Here is a 20,310-nt window from a genome sequence, read left to right on the forward strand (position 1 = left end):
TCTACATTCATGTATTTAGTATGCCTACAGCAGCACCTGCCCAGAGGTAGCAACTTAGCTGTGATTACCATAGGGATGAAAGACAGAACAACATGTTCCACATTCTTGAGGACTGGAGAGTGGGGTCTGGAATGAAGAAGACAGACCCCCTCTTTTTTTTTTTTTTTTTTTTTGCTTGTTTATCTTGTTATTTTTTTTGAGATAAGGTTTCTCTGTACAGCCCTAGCTGTCCTGGAACTAGCTCTGTAGACGAGGCTGGCTTTTGAACTCAGAGATCCACTTGCCTCTGCCTCTGGAGAGCTGAGATTAAAGGCATGGGCCACCACTACCTGGCAAGACCATCTGTTCTTTAAAAATGCCATCAATGGGCTGGAGATGTGGCTTAGCTATAAAGAGCATATGGCACTCTTTCAGAGGACCTGAGCTGGAGTCCCAGCATCCCTGTCTATGGGTATCTGACTCCTCTAGTCTCCAAGGGCCACACTAATGTGCACCACGCCCAATGTGCACATATTGTTAAAAATACAATTTGAAAAATGTCATCAGTGGGAGCTGGGGCATGGCTCAAGGGTAGAGCTCATGTCTAGCGTGTCCTAGGCCTTGGATTTGATCCCCAGCACAACAAAAGGGAAAATAAAAAAAACAAAATTCCCTCCGTGTCCTGACCAACTCTTCTCTGTCGCTCAATCTGCTAGCCAGAATGTGGAGTTTGAGCCCCCAGTGAGTGCAGTGGGGCACGTAGGATGCCTGGAGAAGTGGGAAGGAGGAGCCCGGCCACAGTTCTGGCTTCCAGAGGCTCTGTCTTCGCTCAGCAGGAAGCCGGTTCACTTTAAAGCACTTCTCAAGGGATGGGAAGAAAGGGCCCAGGGGCCTGGCTCCTGTGTGCCCAGCTGCTCATACATTTGTTCATTGGGAAAACACTCACTCAGGGCTTGCTGTGCGCCGCTGAGCACTGCTTGGTACAGAAGAGAGAGGCTGAACAGGGACTTAAAAGCTCCCAACCTTGCTTGGCTAGGCAGCAGATGGAGAACGGCCTTGACCATGGAGCCAGAGGTTAGGGACACTGGTCAGGGAAGGGCCCTAAAGAAGTATGCTGTGCTGTGAAGGACGGCTTTAGATCAGTTTATAAAGGACTTACTGCTGTGTCAGCTTAGGCACACACACTAACAGACCCCCACAGGCCTCCATAGGAAGGGGCTCTTGGTGGGGTTCCTTCAGGCAGGGCCCAGCCAGGTTCCTGCTCCTCCCTCCAGCTCCACTACATGGCAGGAGCAGAGGCTCTGAAGGGCTGCTCAGACAGGGCCCTGGCCGTGACTCATAGCCCGCCTCCAAACGATGCTCCGCCTGCACATAATTAGATGTTGCCTCCAATCACTTTGTACTGCAAAGGCAGTGAGACAGCTCAGCTGGGGGAGCAGCGTGGCGGCCTCTCAGCTCTGGAGGGAGGATGGGCCTGCCCTCTAGACACTGGGTAACCAGGAGCCCTTGGGGCCAGAGCAGGCAGTAGGGGCAGGCAGGGTCAGGCAGGACCTGGCAGGAAGCCAAACCTATGAACCCTTCCTCCTTACCTCCATCTTGGCTCCTAGCCTCCTCTGAGGTTTGCTGGGTGGGGCCACACTCACAGCGTTGTTAAAAAAGAAAGGGAAGAAAGAAAGAAAAGAGAAGAGACGAGAAGAGAAAGGAAAAAAGAAAAGAAAAAAAAAATTACTGAACAGCTTGGTGGAGAGGAACGAGCTGACCAGATCACAGTCCTGGAGGAGCCAGGTTCAGGCAAAATGGGTGTGACTGCTCCACAGTGACACTGGAATGCAGATCTGGGCACTCCGACGGACGGACGCCCAGTCAACAAAGTCACATGGCAGTTCCCTCGAGCCCAGGAATCCCTTTGTCTTTGAAGGGAGTTGGGACTGTTGAACCCTGCCTGCCCCAGGACCTTGGGACCAGGCAGCCCTAGAGAGGGTGCAGAGTGGTTAGATGTCTGTGTGAGGCCGAAGCAGGGCCCAAGACCAAATGTGGCACTGGGGAACATCTGGAGGGTCTAATCACAGCGACTTTTGTCATCCAGAATTGTGTCTCCCAGGAAGGTCCCCTTCCTCATGGTCCCTATTGCCACTTGGGGTCAGGGAGAATAAGGAGGCCTGCCCTCCCTCCCCTTAGATAGGTTATGAGGACAAAACAGGGCTCTGAGAAGGATAGAGGAGAACAGAAGATCGAGGATCTGAAAACTCGAAACACACTTGAGTGCTTATTAAGATCAACTTCTCACTAGCCCCCCTGGGAGCACAGCCCTGCAGGCGGGTTCTCAGCCCTACCGAAGAGCTGGGTCTTTGCTCTACCCTTCAGGAGCACTTTGGCGGTCACAAGCTTCCTCGGTCTTCTAGCACAGTCCCCTGGGGGTGGTGAAGGAGTGTGCTTACGTAGATAATTTCTCTGTGAGGGGCGCCTTGGCACGGCTGATGTCACATGAGAGCACATGCACACGGCACATCAAATGCACGGAAACCAGCACACGGTGTGCACTCAGCCCTAATCTTTCTGGGCCCAGGTAACTCTTACACACAGGCACACACATGTACACCCCGGCAGATGCCTTCTCTGGAGCTGGTTCCATCACCATCTGAGGCCAGCGGGGCAGGCCAAGATGGTGCTATTACTGAGGTGGTGGTGGTGGTTGTTATAAACGTCCTTAGAAAAATCTCAGGTCGGCAAAAAAAAAAAAAAAAAAAAAAAAAAAAAGCAAAACAAAAAACATCAAACAGAGGCCAGCAGCCTCAGATAGCAGAGACGACGGGCCCTTTGGGGCCCTTTCCAGTGCAGACCTGCCTCCTCGTTTGCAAAAACGACTTATTATTAATCTGTGATTGAAACTGTAATTATGCCATCACCCGGTCAACAAGCTGGAACACGGTGTGGGCTGGCAGGACTGCAGGGAAGTGTGCTCTTCCCCTCTACTGGGACCATGCTGCCACCTTCCCCGGTGTGTGTATGCTGATGGGGGGTGGTGGTGCACTTGCCTCTAATCGCAGGCCCGGTCCCCTTGCTGGGCACTGGCTCTGGCAGTGCAGGTGGGGGTCTCTGTGCGCCTCTCACCAGAGTCTGCCTGGGAGGTGTGGCCATGGGATGTTCCTAAACAGACAGCCTTTCCAGAGCCCCAGCCCAAGAGGAACAGAGGAGAATGGGCTTGGACTGTGCCTTCTAGAGTGACAGTCTTCCCAGCATGCCCTCTGCAATGGGCCCTTCCTCATCACCCTCAGTGGACACAGTCCCAGGGTGTGCTAGCTTGTCGCTGTCTCCAGGTCCCCTAAGGGTTGGCTGGTCCCAGCTTCATAGCATACCCTCTGTGGACTACTTATCACACACTAGATCTAACACAAAATGCTTCCTGTTGATGATGTTATTTAATCTTATTTTATTTTTAAAAATATGTATAGGTGTTTTGCCTGCATGGATGTCTGTGTACCACATGCAAGCAGTGCCCAGAGAGGCCAGAAGAGGGCATTAGGTACTCTGAAACTAGAGTTAATGAGTGGTTGTAATTCTCTCATGTGGGAGCTGGGAATTGAACCTGGGTCCTCTGGAAAAACAGACAATGCTCTTAACTGCTAAGTCATCTCTCTGGCCTCTTATTTAATCTTTACAAACCACTTAGATCCAACATGAAGTAGAGGATCAGAGCTAGCATCATAAACAAGGCAGCTACAGCCAGTGGAGTTAGGTGCCCTGGCTGGGCCTCAGAGCCAGGTATGGAAGCCAGGTCTGCTCATAGACTGCCTGCCTCAACCTTCCCTGTAGCCAGCTTCTGGTGAAGCTTCAGGATGTCACCCTTAGCCCTGGCCATTTGTCCCTGTGCCTTCAGCTGCCCACTTCTTCTCTGTCCACTGTTGCTGCAGGCTACGATGATCTTGACTCTAGTCTCCTAGCACCTACCCTGGATCAAGATGCCAGTTAGGAAGCCTAGATCCCATGGATCCTTCTTGGATCCATGGACCTTTCTGATCTCCACTGGAGACTAACCAGATTCTAGTCCACACACCACACTCTGGAGTCAAAAGGAGGTACAGTGGGTATGATTATGTTTGCGACAGTGATCAGAGGAATGTCTTTGGAACAAGACAAGAATTGTCTGAGCCTCAGGCCATCGTTGATAAAGTGGATATAGCAAGGCCTACCCCACGGGGTTACTGGTAGGATAAACTACAGAACATAGTAGGGAATGCTGATGTTTCCTAAGTTCCCTTTGGGGGCAGGGATACCACTCTGGATTGTTTCATAGGTGACATTCTCTGCAGCCCATTCCAAATGGCCAAGTACGAGATGGTTTTAGGACAGGAAGCTGATGTGTCCCCACTCCTCAACCCTAGGTTCTTTTCTATTTCATGACCCACAGATATCTCAGTTCCCTCAGTCCTGAGCCATCCAGCTCCCTGAGAAAGTCCCTTACTCTGAAGACTCACTGCCATCTCTTCCTATTAGGGCCTAGGCTATGTGCCGGGTTCATTTGTTTATATAAGAAGCAGGGTCCCATGTTTGTTGCGTTCTCTTAACCGAGGGGAGACCTGAAAAGGCTTTCTAACCCATGGGGTCTCCAAACCCAAGATCTGCTCACCATACCTGTGTGGGGCAGGGAGGTTACTTGGATAAGGTCACACACACACGGGGGGGGGGGGAGTAGACAGAGACTGTGTTTCCCAGGGCTAGACCACCACCAGACACACACCGCCTTTAGAGAGGAGACCAACTCATATACAACTTGCCAGATTGTGGGACAATTGCCCTTGGGAAATGGGGGGGGGGGGAGGAGGAGAAGCGATAGGTCATGAACTGAGATGTCAGTGACCTTATCAATGGGACAAAGGTCTTTCTTGAGTGAACGAGTCTGTGGGGTTGGTGGTGGTTGTGCTTTGACAATTTTGTCCCGCAAAGCAGTGCTAGAATGAGCCCAATTGTTGCATGATATTTAATTACACTGTGTTAAAGATATGTCACTCTGATTGGTTAAATAAAAAGCTAAACAGCCAATGGCTAGTCAAGAGGTATAGCAGGGACTTCTGGACAGAGAGAGCTCTGGGAAGAAGAAAGGCAGAGTCACCAGCCAGATAGAGAGGAAGCAAGATGAGCAGCACATAGTAAAGGTAACCGAGCCACACAAAAGAACATAGATTAAAAGATATAGGTTAAGTTATAAGAGCTAGTGGGACAAGCCTAAGCTATAGACCAAGCTTTTATAATTAATAATAAGCCTCTGTGTCATTTTTTATTTTTTTATTTTTATTTATTTATTTATTTATTTATTTATTTTGTGAGCTGGCAGCCCAAAGAAAAATCCAACTACACCCAATGGGTAGTCATGTGTCTGCATGGATTGATGAATATCAGATGGAAGGGTATGTGGTGGTGGTAAGCTCTCCTTCCTTCTAGTCTGCTGCCTCTGAGGACCCAACATTCCTTCATAGGCCGAACTGTCATTCACGACATCATCTCAGAAGCAGAGGAACCAGCCCTAAGCCTCTGGCACCTAGATCTGTGTTGAGCCCTGTAGTGGGATTTGCTCCGCCCATGACTTGGGCTATATGGCTCAAAGGAGACTGTGCTTCCTGCCATTGTCCGTGACCTCTTATGAGCCCCACACTCCTCAGAACACTGTTGATATCGTGCCATGTCTGTTCCTAAAGACAGCTCCACGGGTGGACACTTGTCCAACATGTGCTCGGTGGGGCTCCCAGGCCTTGGACTGGGTGTTACACTTTCCAGAAGGACCACTTCCCTCCCAGCCTTGTAACCCAGGGCATGGTACCCAGCCAGAGCTCGGCAGGCTGAGGAGAGGGCGAAACAGGATCTGGGTAGAAAGTGAAGACTTTTGGCTAAGGTCAGTGGCCATGCTGTCTGTCTCTACAGCTCACAGAACTCCTCCAAGGTGGGCGCCACCACCAGCTTGCTACAGACAGGACCTAGCCCTCAGGATGCCAAGTGCAGGGAGAGGCAGGCCCTGGGCTACACCATCTTTCTCTCGTTTCACACAGGGCACGTGCAGCCAACCTTCATGTAGTGCTCTGATCTCAAGCCCAGACCTCACTCCTCCCGACTCTCTGACCCGATGCAGTGCCCCGATGAACTCCTTGTGGGTGCGATACTGAATCTTTGTGGGAATGTCGGAGGATAATGCCAGCACAGTGGGGCCTTTTAGCTTTTGAGACATCTGTGAGGTAGAGCGACAGAGTGGGCTCAGGGTATTCCTTGGTGCTCTCTTCAAATCTTTCCTCCACAGCTCTGTAATTTGTGGGCTCTAGGACAGTGGTTCTTAACCTATGGGTCATGACCCCTTTTGGGGTCACGTATCGGATATCCTGCCTATCAGATATTTTACATGACAATTCATAGCAGTAGCAAAATTACAGTTCTGAAGTAGCAATGACATTATGGCTGGGGTTCACCACCCCATGAGGAACTGTATTAAAGGGTCGCAGCATTAGGAAGGTTGAGATCTTCTGTAGGAGAACCTGAACTCTGCTCTTATCTAGTCCAATCTTTAGGATACATAAAGGGGCAGATACTTCTGGGCAGCCTTGAGACAGCTTCCGCTCTCCCCTCTCTGAGAAAGCATTGTTGGCCGCTCCGCCCATTTCCCATATGAACCCAGAGAGGAACTGGCAGACCCGGGGTCCCGCTTGTCTCCCCTCTCTCATCTTGTCGTGCCTTCAGCTCCTACTTGACAGCAAGAGGTGGCAAGGAGAGGTGGGAGCAGGTGAGGAAGAAGCGAAGGTGTCCCGGATCAGCATCCTCCCAGTCTTGTCTTGACGGACTGAGGTTGCCATGGCACCTCAGGCCCCGCCTCATCCTCCCTGACCAAACCCTGCCGCTTCTCCCAATAAAAGCTAAATTTACCCCTTTAACAAGTACAGCGCTGCATTAAAACACAATGGAATGTTTGGGAAGGGAGAATGTCGTGCCACGAGGGCTGAGGCGTGATGGCTGCTTAGCCCAGCCGGCCTTGGAGGTCCCGTGAGCATGGTCTCAGTTTGGGAGGGACAGGATATCAGAGTTCCACATCCCAGGGCAGATCCCACAAGTCTACCATGGGACAGTGCACCAGCTCTTCTTTGCCCTAGGTGACCTCTAAGGACTTGTGGCTCAACTCTTGTGGAGCTGGTGTTACTTGAAGACTCTGCTTTTCCTGGAGTTAGTGCGGCAAGGCAGTGCTCTTCCCTCCCACAGTCAGCTCAGAACTAGGAGGGGCGGGCCCCATGTTTGCGTCTACAGCCTTTTCCAGCCATCTTTCTCACTTCTCCTTGAGGAGCCTCGGCTATGGCTATCTGTGAAGCTCTACCTCACTAGGCCTTGCTCTTTCTCTGCCTCCTCCTTACCTCTGTCTGATGATTGGCCATTGTCCTCTGCTCCTTGGGATGCAGGCTCTGTCGCCAGCATCTTGGGAACTGCATGTAGATGATCATTCTCCATCTTAGTTCCTTGATGCTTCCCTGCCCGTCTTGGCCCTTGATCAGACACTTCCAAGAGGACGGCATGTTCTGTCTTCTATGGGGAAATCAGCTGTCCCTCAGAATTCACGCTCTCCTCGTACTCCTCTTCTTCCCACTAGTGGCTGATGACCATGTCTCAGACTTTCTGTCTCCCCACCACCCACCCAAACAGAGGCTGCTGGTACCTTCAAGCCTCCATCTGAACCTGTCTCTCATGGCCCTTTCCCCAACACGGAAGTGACCTGTTGATTTGTGACTGACAGTTACCATCATAGCACTTGGCACCAGGTAGATGCTCGGCAAACACCTACTCCCTGAGTAAGTGACAGTGTTAGAGTTAGGTCTACTGATGACTTTGTTGCTGTTTGTCTTGGAGACACAATCTGGGTATCTATTGGCCAGGCTGACCTTGGACTCTGGGTCCTCCTGCCTCCTGAGTGCTGAGTTTACAAAAGAGCTCCCCAACATCTGGCCTTTTGACTAATATTCATAAGTTAAAAATTAATATCATATGTTCTCAGTATAAAAGCCTTAGACAACAGAAATGCAAAAAAGCAAAACAAAACAAAAACCAAAACAAAAATACTTTAAGGGGCAGAGAGATGGCTCAGCGGTTAACGTGCCCGCTGCTCTTCCAGAGGACTGGAGTCTCGTTTCTAACACCTCTATCAGGTAGTAGACAACCAACCACCTGCACTCCAGGGGAGCTTGTACCTCTGACTGCTACAGGCACCCGCCATCATGTGTACACAGGCCTCCACACATGTGAACACATAATTAAAAGTTACAACGAGTGTTAGAAAAACTTTAAAAAAAACTTCCAAAAGTTAACTGTAATTTCTTCATTTATTAATCATTACTGTCCACAATTTGATATTTATATATGTTCTACACATCAATATAGCTTTCCTTTACAAAAATGGCATTTTATTAGGTGTAGATTATGACTTAACAATTGGTAGTACACATTTTCCTACATCCATGGTGTTATACTTGACCTTGGCCAAAGGCTGTTAAGGTAATACACCTTTGAGTGGTATGGATAACCTTAATTAAATTAACCATTTCCCCATTGTTGAACATTTATCTTTATTTCTTTTTAAAAAAGTTTTCCCTAATCAAGATCCTTATACATAAATACATGTGTACATTATTTTTCCAGTGGCTGAATTCCTAAGTGGACTTGTGGGTCAGAGAATGCATATCTTAAAGCTTTGATTTATATTATTAAATCTCATGAGACAATTTGCTTTTGAAACCAAATAAACACAAACATCATCTCCTACTTTGCCAAGCATAATAAATTCTCTTCTGAAGGCTCTAAGGGACCCCCCCACAATATTCTCATGGCTCTTACCACCCTCTCCTTCACACACACACACACACACACACGCACACACGCACGCACGCACGCACGCATGCACGCACATGCACATGCACACACACACATATCCTCATGGTTCTTATCACCTTCTCCGTCACACACACACACACACAAACACACACACACATATATCCTCATGGCTCTTACCACCTTCTACACACACACACACACACACACACACACACACACACACACACACATCCTCATGGCTCTTATCACCTTCTCCTTCACACACACACACACATATCCTCATGGCTCTTACCACCTTCTCCTTCAGACAGACAGACAGACAGACACACACACACACACACACACACACACACACACACACACACATCCTCATGACTCTTACTACCCTCTCTCCTTCACACGTGCACACACACACACACACACACACACACCCCTTTATGACTTTTACCACCCTCTCCTTCAGAGCTGTGCCCGTTACCTTACCAGAGAGACCTTAGTGGCCTCTCGTGTAAAACAGTCCTTCTGTTTTGACCCTTTATGCCTGTCCTAGGTACACTCAGCAACCCAGGTGAGTTTGGTGCTTGCTTCTGTATATCTCTTCCCAAGTCCACCAGCGTGGGGTCTTGGTCTTCTCAGTATCTTTGCTGGCAAAGCCAGGGCTAAGAAAACATCCCACGAAGGACAGCTGTGTTCACTAGTTACTTTTCCATTGCAGGATCAGAATCACCTGGCATGGATGACTTAGGGATGAAGAGGTTGACTTGACTCACAGCTTCAAAGGGTTCAGTCCATCATGGCAGGGGAGGGCATGGTGAAGTAGCTGAGTTCACATGTTGGTGGGCCCGGAAGCAGAGAGAACAAGAGGAAATGCTCAGGAATACTATATCCCCAGGACACACCCTAGAAACCCACTTCCTTCAGATAGGTCTTCCCATCTTCCCAAATCTCCAAAACCTCCCAAAATAGTGCCACCAAGTGGGGGCCAAGTACTCAAAACAGGAGTCTGTGGGAAACATTTCACTTTGAAACCGTAACTCAGAGATTCAAACTAACAGTGATGGCAATATAGAAGCTATTTTAAATAGTAGAGGCAAGATACAGGTGTTAGATCCACAGATCCTCTAGCTGGCTTTCTTTTTCTCTCCCAAATCAGGCCACCACCCCGCAGACTCTCAAGGCCAGCTACGGAGAGCTGCTAGGACCTTACAGTTTTCAGAGTCCCTTCCCTCCCCTTTACAGCTGTGAGCAAAGCCCAGCTCCCTCGGATGTCAGGCTTAAGACAATCTTGAATTATATCTAGGGTCTTCCTCCTTGCCACTTTGAGCGTGTAGTCTAGATAACAGGAACCCTCCCCCATCTCTTTCTAGAGACCTGTAAGAACCCTAACCCCCTTTGTCTTACAGAACCGAAGTCATTACTTAATGCTGTTTTTTTGGGGGGCGGGGGGCGGGATTCAGCCTCCTTTGAACCATACATGCTCCTTTAAGCAGCCCCCAATAAATAAATAAAAGTTCACCAAGTCGGACTTGGGTGTAGTGAGTAGCCATTCCAGCTTTGATCTGGAAGTTCCAACCCCCATTGAGGCTTCGGTAACTCTCACGCCTACAAGGTGGGGCCAAGAGAGGGCCCTGAAGACCCAAGATCCAGATGCGCCGCGCTTTCTGTTCCTGGACCCTGGACGCTGGAGGTAGACCAAGCAGAGTTCTCCAGAGAACACCGCCGGACTGTGACACACCTTCCCCAGACCCTGCAACCTACCTATCCCTTCATTTGTAAGTTACGCCACTAATAAACCTCCCTTTTAACAACGTGGAGTGGCCTTAATAATTTCATCAATACTTGGGTGTGATCATTTCTTTGGTTGGTTTTCCAGTGCCCTATCTGTAGTGAAAAGATGTTTGTGTCTTCCCAGGAGAAGTCACACTGTACCCCTGGGGGAGGAGGGGAGGCCTTGCCTTGGCTAGGGAAGATGGAGGGCCTGGAAGTAAGGGTGGAAACACTTGTGTGGGGGAGAGACCAGGAGAGGCTGCTTTCCCTGGGTCTGGCCATTTGTCCTCTCACCAGCCTTTCAGCAGCGCAGGTATCGGGAACACATACCTGCTGAATCCTCATGATGACACTGCACCATTTTGTTTCTTTCTTAAAGATGACAAAACTGGTTCAGAGAAGCCCATGGTTTAGTCCGGGAGGCAGGTGCAGGATCCTACCAAGCTGTAGTCCAAAGTCCATTCTCTTGCCCTGTCTGATTCACCTTGGAGCCATAACAGTAGCATATTTAGTCCCTGGGACTCCTGGGCTCTTTAGCTTCTATGTAATACAATGTCATAAGTACTCTTTAGTATAAAGGGTTCATCGTTACATAGAGTATACACACACATTACACTCTAAGGGCTGTACAAGGGTAAGTTTAGGGGTTTTTCTAATGTGACTATTCACTTACGTCCGTATTTCTCGCTGCATTTCAGCACTTCATGTTTTATATTACCCTGCTTTCCAGTTCCCTAATCCCCACTTAGCTTCATCTAATTTGCTGAATGACCTATCCACTATGTTATGATTGTGTTTTCATTTCTACAGTTTCATTTGATAACTTTGAAGGGTTCCAGTTCTTTTTATTTATATTTATTTATTTGGTTTTTTTTTTTTCCAAGACAAGGTTTCTCTGTGTAGTCCTGGCTGTCCTGAAATTTGCTCTGTAGACCAGGGGACCTCGAACTCACAGATCTGCCTTCCTTTGCCTCCTGAGTGCTGAGATTAAAGGTGTACACCACCATGCCTGGCTGGTCTCCAGTTCTTTTAAAATTCATTATCTTCTATATCTATTTAACATATGAATTACAATTATTTTAAAGTCTATCATTTTAAATATCAATATCTGGATATGCCAAGCATCAAGTATCTGTTTGTTTGTTTTCTTCCTGGCTTCACTCATATAATCTTGCTGCCTGGTTTACCTGGTATATTTCACTGACCTGGAAAAACCGTAGACACAGTTGAGATCCTGGATGACAGAGGTTTACTGTTCTTGCTTTTGGAAGGAAGGAAGAGGGCAGTCAGCTCACTTGAATCCAAGATGATAAATCTTTGTGAAGGCTGTTCTATTCCTAATTTGTAGTTTTTCTCAAGAGAGTGTTTCTTGTAGCCCAGGCTGGCCGCAAAGTTGCTATGTAGCCAAGGATGACCTTAAACATCTAATCCTTTTTCTTCTTTCTTTGCAGATATTTGAAGTCTCCCTTCTCCTTATTCTCTCTCTCTCTAGTTTGGTCATCCAAGGTACCCTCCTCAGCCCTGACTGAAGCCTCCTCCTACTCTGGACCTCTTCTTTCCCATCATCTAAGCTTGACTGCTGTCTAAATGATGCCCATGGCTTGAAGGGTGCTTGTAGACTGGCTTCCCCTCCAGGTTCAGGGGCCAGGTGGGTCAGCTCAGTAGCTCTCAGGTTACACGAAACCTCTGTCAGTCGAGAGAGGCCAGGCCTGCTCCTTCCCTCCTTTCTGCTGTTCCTGGGTGTTGAGAGCTACACCCGTTGTGTGTTTCATGCTTAGCATAGCTTGTCTCACTTCTCACAGAAGCAGAAGCAATGATGAAATGACCTTCATGTATGGATGCAGAAACCAGAGTCTTCGGGGTTTTGTTAGACTCTACACCTCACAGAAATACATACACGGATTTATGTGTTTCCTTGTTACTTTTCTGGCAATACAAAGGCAGAGAACATGTCTATGTGTCCATTCCGTGTACTAATCATATACTCATGCGTGACTTAATGTGTGTCTCAACAGAATGTAGGCAATAGAACATTGATTAAACAAAGCCTCAGGTCCCAAAGTTGCTTATGGCTGAAGGTCAGACTATAAAGGATTCACTTGGAATCCCCTGCTTGGTACCACCACCACCACCCACCACCCCATTAAAGGTAGGGAGGGGATACTTCATTCTTCAGGGTACTTAGCTTCTTTTTGTTGTGCTAGAGAATCTAACCAAGAGCCCTGTGCATGCCAGGCAAGTGCCTCAGTGGTTCCTTATGGGGTCAGTCTGTCTATCTATCTGTCTGTCTGTCCGTCCATCAGTCAGCCCGCCCGCCCACCCATCCATCTATCCATACATCCATCCATCCACCTACCTACCTACATCTATCTGTCTATCTATCTATCTATCTATCTATCTATCTATCTATCTATCTATCTATCTATCTACCTACTTCTATCTATCTACCTACCTACCTACCTATCTACCTATCTATAATCTATCTATCTATTTACATCTATCGGTCTGTCTATTTATCTATCTATCTATCTAAACATGGTCTCACCATGTAGCTCAGGTTGGCCTCTAGCTCTCTATCCTCCTGTCTGTCTGCTTCCTGAGATTACAGGCACATGCTTCTATATTGTTTTCCATAAACTGAGCTCTGGATCATCTGGGGTTGGGGATGGGGACTTTCAGGCAATTTCAGGTTACCTTGGTTCCAGTGGCTCTGGTGCATTTCCCTGGGGCCTGGAGATCCACAGCAAACTGAGGCAGGAACTCAGGAAGCTTCTAAGATTAGAGAAGACATCTGCAAGTGTGGACTCATTTCTTTAGAAAAGGGACACATGCTTTCCTCAGTTTCTCAAAGGATTCTGAGACCTTCAAAAGGTCCAAAGGCCTGAGTATGAGCGTTGCTGACTGTATATCAGCCTTGCCCTGCCACACACCAGTTCACCAACTGCTGGGGCACCTGGAGAGAGGATCTGTCTTGCCTGGCCTGAGCATGGATGGGACCAGTGCCCAGAGTGCTCCAAGGTATTCTCCACAGATATGTTGAGGTGGCTGTCACTCACCAGAGGGCTTTCTGCTGGCCCTCTCAGCTGCTGACAGGAAAGCCATTCTATCATCTGAGTGACATATTTGTGAGTCTTGCTTCTGAGAGCACCAGGTGAGGCCCAGGCGGTGGCAGATGAGCATGTGGGGTCCTCAAACCCGACTCCACCACTTTGATATGATGGACGACAGAAAGGAGCCACAAGTCCCTCCAAAAGGTCAGAAGTTATGGGGGACCTTCTCCTGTACAGCCTGCCCCAGGTCTCTCTCTGGGTCTGGGGACTGTGAGAGAGGCTCTGACAGTCTGGCATGGACACCCCAAAACACAGACCTGCAGAAGGGACATTTATTCATGAACAGTGTTTCGAAGTTCAAAGTTCATGAACATTGCTTTCATGAACTTACAGTTTCCCTCCCATAAACTTCTCAGAGTTATCTTTGTTTCTCAGACACACCCGCAGTCATTCTTCCTCTTACACACAGAATTCTCTCTCACACAGAATTCTCTGCATACAGAATTCTCTCACACACAGAATTCCCTCTTACATAGAATTCTCTCACACATAGAATTCTCTTTGCATACAGAATTCTCTCACACACAGAAGTCTCTCTTACACAGAATTCTCTCTCTCACACAGAATTCTCTCTCTCACACAGAATTCTCTCTCACACAGAAGTCTCCTTCTCTCTCACACAGAAGTCTCCTTCTCTCTCACACAGGATTCTCTCTCACATGTTTTTTTCCCCTCGTACTTTTACATGCTTAAATCCATTCCCGCCTGGCCTAGGCCCTCCTGCAGACCTGGAGCCCGACTCTGTGGCTGTCCCAGGATTCTGAGATGGCCGGCAGCTTCTTGGCTTTCTCAGTAATGTTCCCTGGTGGTCAGCCGTGACAAGGTCATTTCCTACACTGGGCATATTGCTGGCCTCATCCATTCTGATGGACCATTCTGAGGCTACTACTAAGGCTGTAACTGTGGGTTCTTACCCATTGTGGGGAATTCCCAAGAAGGTAGGACACTCGTGTTCTAGGAAGGGTCAAGGACAACTCTAGCCTGAGGTGTTGATTTTTGGGGGAGGTGTTGCAAGAACCAGGAAGAGGGGATATATCACAGAGAAGGACAGAATGAGGACTCCATACTCAAGACAGAGGTATTTTGAGAAAAATCAGGAACCAGGAGGACCCAGACTCCTGTCTAGACTGAACCACCCTGATCACTGCCCTCAGGCCGGCTTATGACATGGACTCACACCTCTTTGTTCTGTAAAATGTTCTCCCCTGCCCCTCTCTCCTCAAGACCTTTGAGCATGTCAAGGAGGAGAAAATATACGACCAGAGCCAAGGAAATCCTATTCTAACCTCTGCCTAGGTATGCATTGTAACCATGCCAAGTGTTGTCCTACTCCACCATGGCTCCTGGGGAGGGTGGCAGAGCACTATTCCTGGAAGACACAGGCTAGGACATCTCTGAGAATCTCTAACATCCTCTGGGGCTGAGTCCCCAGCTGTGGCCAGGCACAGAGACAATGGCATTACTAGACACTGAGACTTTGGAGTATAGACTTTGCCAGTTAGCCAAGGTTACTCGGATGATTGTGGCCTGGGCATAGATGGAAGTAGCTTAAAACTCCCTGATGCTTAGAACATTTAACATGCAAAACCAACCCACCAGAGGCACTTGAGGGCCTGGCTTTAACCCTTTAATTCCTGGAAGTGGGCAGCTGTGATGATCTGGAATGTGGCCTGGCTGAGACAGTGGCTATTTAGTTAATTTCCCAGAAGAATCCCAGAATCTGGTGACATGCACACATGTGGCTACCCAGACACAGCATTGGCAGCCTGGAAGCTTTTAGGAACCCCAGGGAGCTCACACTCAGGAGAGGAGGAGCCCTGGTTGTGGGACAGGTGGCAGCTGAGAATGCAAGCAATGACCCCACGCATTTCTTATTCACATAGGTCTAGGCTTTTGAGGTCTAGTTGACATACAATAAATTGCACATATTTAAAGTACACAGTGTATAGAAATATCGTGATGAAACCTATTTGTTTGTATGTGTGTGGGGGTGGGGTAGGAATGCTTGTTTATGAAGGCCAGAGGAGGGTGTCAGGTGTCACTATCTCTCTGTCTGCCTAATTCTCTCGAGACAGGGATTCTCACTGAACCTGGAGCTAGGCTGATCCTCCTATTCCCTCCCCAACAACACTGGGGTTACAGGCATGTGTGCTCCACGTCCAGTTTTCCCCATGGCTTCTGGGGATTTGAACTCAGATCCTCATACTTGTACAGCAAGTGTCCTTCCTTGCTGAGCCATCTTCTGAGCTGGAAATCCATTTTTTATTTTGTACAATTGAGATCTGATGATAAAAGGAAAAACAAATGATACAATATGATATGTTTTGGCACATGGAAATACTGTAAAACCATCACTACAATTAAGAGAATGAATCAATCTTTTCTTCTTCCTCCTCCTCCTCTTCTTCTTTTTGGTTTTTTGAGACAGAGTTTCTCTGTGAAGCCCTGGCTGTCCTAGAATGCACCTGCCTCTGCCTCCGGAGTGCTGGGATTGAAGATGTGCCCTCCCAGGACCCCGCTCAGATTTCCTGTTGACGACTCTTCTGCCTGCCCCTTGTCCCATGCCCAGGAGACCACTGACCCATTTTCTGCCGTCACAGATTTGTTTTCATTTTCTGGAGTTGTGTGTGGAAGTGGCTCCTTTCACACTCACAGCGCTCCTCTCCAGCGGCCGCTATGTCCTGAGCGATCCTTTGCAGATGTTGGTGAGAAAGGCACAGAGAAGTTTCTGCACCTGCCTGAAGTGGCCCGCTGGGCCAGTGAGGGCCAGAGTCCTAACCTCAGCACCACACTACCCCTTATGGAGGCCAAGGAGCCAAGCACAGGGCGCCCTCAGAGGCGTCTTTCAACCTGCTGTCCCCCGCCAGGGGTTAATGTAGAGGGAGTGAGGGAGGCTTGTGGGAGAGAGAAAAGGACTAAGGAGCTGGTGATGGGAGTGGGGGTAGCGGCCAGGGTGGCTTCATCTGGAGCAAGCCTGGGCGAGGCCTGGAGCGGCTTTCCTTCACGGGCAGGTACAGCGAGAGTGCCCGCCAGCCGCAGCTTTGCCCACCGGAGTTTGAGCGACTCTGGCCAGAGGTTTTCTGTTGCGCTATGGCGGAGCTTGGGATCTGCTCCCTACTGGGGGCCGGCCTGAGGCAGAGGACGGAGGCCAAGTTGAGTGGAGGGCAGTTGTGACCTCAAAGACCCCTTCGGGTTCCGCCTGCCTGGGTTGAGAGAACTGGTGCTTGGGCAGACTTTGACCCTTGAACCTAGGGGCCAAAGGTGTGTTGGGAGCTTTCAGAATGTCAGCTCTGAGCCAGGCATAGCAGTGCTGTTTCCGTAGACATCAATTCACCCTTCTGAGACCCCCATACACGCCCAACACCCATGCCTGTGACATTGGCTGAAGAGCAGTAAGGCACTCAGACTTCCCTTGGGGATCCCCAGGGAATGGGGAACCACGGAAGGCCAGTTGGAGCAGGGCTTTGAGGAACAGTATCAGGAGGGGAGCCCGGCCACGAAGTCACAGAGAACATACATGGAGCGGCTGCTCCCAGCCCCCCTGTTATGACCACCAACAGTAAACAGCAAAACCCAAAACAATAAATACCGACCAGAGGGCACTAACAATGACGGCTTTACCTAGCTAAGCGGCTGCGGTGGGGGACCTGGTGGTAAATAACAAGCAAAGACTGTAAATCACACTTGGAGACTTGATCGATATACAGAGAACTCGACCCAACTCTCACTAGGGAGCGAACGTGCCAGTAGCCCTGAGTAACTGTGCGGGGACTCTCCAGGCTTCCCTGGTACAGGGGAAAGGAAGCCCTGTTTGGAACATAGGGTCCCAGCCCAGCTCTGCTGGTAGCTTGCTGAGCTACCGTGGTTGCTGAATTTCTCTGAACTTCCTTCTCCGGTGTTGTGAAACAGTGGGCACCACTATTTCTAAGACTCGCAGTTCCCTGTGCCCTACTCTGGGGTGAATGACAGTTCGCCAAGACCCCAGCTGGCCGGTGACAGGAAGGCAGCAATGCACGGCACAGGGAGCAATTTTACTGGAAAGATGAGAGGAAATTGCATCTTTAATAATTCACCGGCCGGTTTGGAGAGAGGCAGGTTGGCGGGCTGCGGAGCCGCCAGGCGATCCCAGCTTCGGTTCCTGGAAATCCGCTGGCTCCAGAGCCTGCCCAAGAGGCCCGGGGCCTCCATCTCCTCCTGGCTGAGGGACAGCAGGAGCCGACAGAGTCTAGACCAGGGTGAGAGGTTAAAACACAGCCATCCCGGGAACCCGCTAGATTGATATCCCCAGCAAAAAGGAGCCAAGATAATCGATACGGCAGCCCAGGCCGGCAGCCAAGCCGGGCCCAGCCTGGTGGGGTCCTGGCAGAGGAGGGTCCCAGGCTTCAGCCAGCAGACTGGGGTGGGGTGGGGGGCTTTCCTCCACACTCCCAGAATGAGGAGGGGGCCATAGGCAGGTGAGGATCAGTGCTGTGCTAGGCAGCCTGTCCAGCTGGTGAGGTGGAGGGCAAGGACATGCAGCCCAATATCCTTGGTGGGTCCCACCTTGTCCCTCCCTTCTCTCCTGGGCTCTCTTAGGAGGAAAGCCTTCAGATGATTGTCACAGGCATGTTAGGATGGAGCCAGAGACAGACAACAGGTGAGGAAGAGAGAGGGAAATCGAAGGAACCCGAGGATAGATGGGCCACGACATGTGAGGATGCCAGAGGAGACACTAGCCAGATTCTGGTCCCTCCGGAGGCCATGCCGTTGGTCCTTCCCAGAGTACCTCATGGATCTTCCTGACTGTGTCCCTTCCTTCTGAGTGGGACCTGCCGGACAAGAGGTACCTGAGGCCCTTTGCTCTGGGAAGAACACTGCTTTTGTAGGCTGTCTTTATTAGCAGGCCTTTCCGGGAGATTTCAAAGCCTTCCTAGGTGGGTGGGTCAGTGAGGGGGCACTCCAAGGGAGAGCAGATGGGGTTTGAGAGGATGAGGGGGCCAAAGCGGTTTGGGCAGAACACCTCTTCTTTAATACCCCCCCTCCCCCCCCCAGCTTAAAAGGGTCTCAGAACACAGCTTGAAAAGCAACAATACGGTTGGGCGGTGGTGGCACACATCTTTGATCCCAGCACTCAGGAGGCAGAGGCAGGCGGATCTCTGTGAGTTCGAGGACAGCCTGGTCTACAGAGTGAGTTCCAGGATAGCCAGGACTGCTACCCAGAGAAACCCTGCTTTGAAAAACCAAAAGGAAAAAAAAAAAAAAAAAAAAAAAAAAGCAACAACACTCTAACCTCCTCTGATGGTTGGGAAACTGGAACATAATGAAGAAACCCCAGTGTGATGGCCCAAGCCTGCAAGGTCAGGAGACAGATGGACTTCAACTCTGAGGCCAACTTGGGCTGACTAGCAAGACCGTGTCTGGAAGCAAGCAAGCAAAAACTCGAACCCAAGGAAGCATCATTCTCACAAACAACGAACTGGTTGCCTTGGAGCCAGGGATGGATTCGGTTCTGCTGGCTGACAACCCAGAGCTCTTAGCATGCGTCCCAAGGACCCTAAGGACCCTCTTGCTCACACTCTGCTGAGGGGACAGACAGTGTGACCACGAGGCTGTTGCTCAAGTCAGCAGTCCTAAGATTCATCTTGACTCACTGGTCCTTGTCCACGCCAAGCCTGTGAGTCTTACTTTCCTCCTGTGATTGGTCCACTCACCGGCCTTGTGGCCTTCCCAGTCACACCTAGTAACATGACTCTAATTCTGAGTGAGAAAAACTCCTCCAATCTAGTAGGTCCAACATTTTGGGAACTCATCAGGGTTCAGAAAATGGGCCAAAAAAAAAAAATGCTTTGAAGTAGATGAATTAGATGTTAAAACCATCAGCTCACAAAGCAGGGTGTGGTGGCACTCACTGGCCTATAGTCCCAGCACCGAGGAAGCCAAGGCAGCAGAACCTGAAATTTGAGGACAGCATGGGCTACAGAGTGAGACCTTGTTTCAAACAACCACCACTATGACAAAAACATCCGTCTACGCTGCAAAGCTCATGGTCTTTGTAAGAATACTCCTTGGTTCCTCACCGAGGGCCTGTGTGATCCTTGACAAACGGTTCTGACAAGTTCGATGGCTTAGTTTCTCAGGCCGGAACAATGACAGTGATAATGAATTTAGGATGAGAGAAGACACAGAAGAAGCTACAACAGGAGCTGGAGAGCTGGCTCAGTGGTTAAGAGTACTTGCTGCTCTTAGAGAGGACCCGGGTTCAATTCCCAGCACCCACATGGCTGTCTTCTATCATGATGTGAGGAATAAGGGCTAAATGAGGTTTCTAAAACCTTAGGTGTGATGCCTCCTGCTGAGCAGAGCTAGTTCTTAGAGACTCTGCTCCAGGAGGAGAAGAACAGGCTGTGGATCCCATTAGCCCCCTTTCAACTCACCTTAGAGGTATGGTCTTCTGAAGCCCTATGCACAGTCTTACATTGAACAAAGAAATGCTGAGGTCAGGCATGGCGGTGCACACTTCTAACCCCAACACTCAGGAGGCTGAGGCAGGAAGACTGCACTAGACATTTCCCCAAAGTGGCTCCAAGTCACATTGGTGGTTAGTGGGACTGTCGCCTGGGTGACC

At 49.5% G+C, this 20,310-nt stretch overlaps 1 long non-coding RNA gene across 1 annotated transcript; it reads right to left on the bottom strand.

Moving 5' to 3' along the window:
• Window positions 1–8,302: 8,302 nt before the first annotated feature.
• LOC128112980 (uncharacterized) lies at window positions 8,303–18,877 on the bottom strand. Its single transcript, XR_008219254.1, has 2 exons — window positions 11,802–18,877; window positions 8,303–11,080 (listed from the first exon to the last, which is right to left on the bottom strand). It is a non-coding gene; the product is annotated as an uncharacterized LOC128112980 (long non-coding RNA).
• Window positions 18,878–20,310: the final 1,433 nt, after the last annotated feature.

Source organism: Peromyscus californicus, unplaced genomic scaffold, assembly GCF_007827085.1.
Source record: "Peromyscus californicus insignis strain IS unplaced genomic scaffold, ASM782708v3 Scaffold_17__1_contigs__length_78620276, whole genome shotgun sequence".
Classification (NCBI taxonomy): Eukaryota; Metazoa; Chordata; class Mammalia; order Rodentia; family Cricetidae; genus Peromyscus; species Peromyscus californicus.